This window comes from Molossus molossus, unplaced genomic scaffold (genome assembly GCF_014108415.1).
Source record: "Molossus molossus isolate mMolMol1 unplaced genomic scaffold, mMolMol1.p scaffold_m16_p_13, whole genome shotgun sequence".
NCBI lineage: Eukaryota > Metazoa > Chordata > Mammalia > Chiroptera > Molossidae > Molossus > Molossus molossus.
The window spans coordinates 89,925,533-89,928,465 of NW_023425348.1; the positions used below are offsets into that span (position 1 = coordinate 89,925,533).

The window sequence follows — 2,933 nt, forward strand, 5'->3', positions numbered from 1 at the left end:
GCTTTTTCCTGGACAGACTTGCTGTAGGAGGCTATTGTTCCTTTGGTGAGCCCTTCCCCGGGGCAGGAGACAGCCCCCATATCTGGGACTCCAGCAACCTGGCTCACACTGTTTGCCCCACCCTGGTGATTCCGAGGCCCTGCCCCACCCAACCTTCGGGCCCACCCGAGTTGTTTCCAGTGGCTTTACCCTAGGATTGGCCTGTCTTGGATCCTGCTTCAGATTTTCCTAAAATCTCTCAAACAAGCAGCATCTGGTCTCAGCAAGCCCCATACCTCTCGCTAAATGGTTCCAGGCCTGGCAGTAGAAGCAGCCAGCCTTGGTTCACAACTTGGCTTTTCCTGGGCAACTCCAAGCCCAGCACAAGAAGCAGCCATCTGCAGATCACTTTGTAGTTTATGCAAGGTGGCCCCAGGTAGAACACAGGCAGAGGCTGACCTTGGCCCAGAGCCAGCACACCCAGTGGACAGCTTCAGATCACATCAAAGCACCACCACCCAACCACCTCCACAAGTGACACACTCAATGAGTGGACTCAGTGGGGACCAGAGCCCTGCTGAAGTAAGTCTTGCTCTGTGTGTTGGGCCCCTACATAGCTGATCCTCCACGGGAGTCAGAGGCCAGTGGTCAGTGGGCACAGCCAGTCCTTGCAGCTGATCAGCCTGAGTAAATCCCTCCCACTGACATGCCAATAGCAGTCAAGACTCAATTGCATCAGAAAAGTGTGCAGTCCACACTAGGGAGCACCTCAGTGGCCCAGCTGGGGTGATCAGGGAGGCTGTGCCACTGGACCCTACAGGAACACCTACAATAATAGGCCACCCTAAGAAGCCTAGGAAACATGGCAACTCTACCTAATACATAGAAACAAACACAGGGTAGCAGCCAAAATGAGGAGACAAAGAAACATGTCCCAAGTGAAAGAACAGAACAAAATTTCAAGAAAAGAACTAAACAAAATGGAGATAAGCAATCCATCAGATGCAGAGTTCGAAACACTGGTTATAAGGATGCTCAAGGAACTTAGTGAGACCTTCAAGGAACTTAAGGAGAACTCCAAGGAACTTAGTGAGAACATATCAACAACATAAAAAAGGACCAGTCAGAAATGAAGGATGCACTAACTGAAATAAAGAATAATTTAAAGGGAATCAATAGAGTAGGTGAAGCCAAGAAGCAAACCATCGAATTGGAATATAAGGAAGCAAAAAACACCCAATCAGAACAGCAAAAAGAAAAAAAAGAATCCAAACAAATAAGGACAGTGTAAGGAACCTCTGGGACAACTTCAAGCGTACCAACATTTGCATCATGGAGGGTGCCAGAAGGAGAAGAAAGAGAGCAGGAAATTGAAAACCTATCTGAAAAAAATGACAAAAAATTTCCCTAACTTGGTGAAGGAAACAGACATACAAGTCCAGGAAGCACAAAGAGTCCCAAACAAGATGAACCCAAAAAGGTCCACACCAAGACACATCATCAAAATGCCAACGGTTAAAGACAGAGAATCTAAAAGGCAGCAAGAGAAAGCAATTAGTTACTTACAAAGATGCTCCCATAAACTTGTCAGCCGATTTCTCAAAAGAAACTTTGCAGGCCAGAAAGGAGTGGCAAGAGATATTCAAAGTGGCCCTGGCTGGTTTTGCTCAGTGGTTAGAGCGTCAGAGAGATGTGGTCCAGAGAGACCCGGGTTCAGTTCCCGCTAAGGGCACGTACCTCGGTTGTAGTTTGTCCCTGGCCCTGGTTGGTCGTGCGGGTGGCAGCCACTCAATGTGTCCCTTTCACATCGATGTTTCTCTCTCTCCCTCTCACTCAATCTGAACAAAAAATGTCCTTGGGTAAGGATAAAAAAAGAGAGAGAGATTCAAAGTGATGAAAAACGATGACCTACAACCAAGATTACTCTATCCTGCAGAGCTATCATTTAGAATCAATGGACATATAAAAAGTTTCCCAGACAAGAAAAAACTAAAGGAATTCATCACCACCAAACCAGTATTATATGAAATGTTGAAGGGTCTTTTAGAAGGAGAAGAACAAAAATATGAACAATAAAATGGCAATTAATACATATCTATCAACAATTGAATCTACAAACTAATGAGCAAGCAGAACAGAAACAAACCCCTAGTCTCTTTCAGCCAGGCTGAGTAGCAGAGTGCCACCATGGGCCGCGTGATTCGTGGGCAGAGAAAGGGCGCTGGCTCCGTGTGCATGTGAAATACCGCAAGGGCGCCGCGCGTGTGCGTGCCGTGGACTTCACGGAGAGGCACGGCTACATTAAGGGCATCGTGAAGGACATCATCCATGACCCAGGCCGCGGCGCGCCCCTGGCCAAGGTGGTCTTCCGGGATCCATACCGGTTTAAGAAGAGGACGGAGTTGTTCATAGCCGCCGAAGGCATCCACACTGGCCAATTCGTGTACTGCGGCAAGAAGGCTCAGCTGAACATTGGCAATGTGCTCCCAGTGGGCACCATGCCTGAGGGCACCATCGTGTGTTGTCTGGAGGAGAAGCCTGGTGACTGGGGCAAGCTGGCCCGAGCCTCAGGAAACTATGCCACTGTCATCTCCCACAACCCCGAGACCAAAAAGACCCGAGTGAAGCTGCCCTCAGGCTCCAAGAAGGTCATTTCCTCTGCCAACAGAGCTGTGGTCGGTGTGGTGGCCGGAGGTGGCCGTGTTGACAAGCCTATCCTGAAGGCAGGCCGTGCCTACCACAAGTATAAAGCAAAGAGGAATTGCTGGCCCCGAGTGCGGGGTGTGGCCATGAACCCTGTGGAGCATCCATTCGGAGGTGGCAACCACCAACACATTGGCAAACCCTGCACCATCCGCAGAGATGCCCCTGCTGGCCCCAAAGTGGGTCTCATTGCTGCTCGCAGGACTGGACGTCTACAGGGAACCAAGACTGTGCAGGAGAAAGAGAACTAG

At 49.4% G+C, this 2,933-nt stretch overlaps 1 pseudogene; it reads left to right on the forward strand.

The window, feature by feature from the left end:
- The first annotated feature begins 2,166 nt into the window (after positions 1–2,166).
- On the forward strand, positions 2,167–2,933 carry LOC118628270 (annotated as a pseudogene).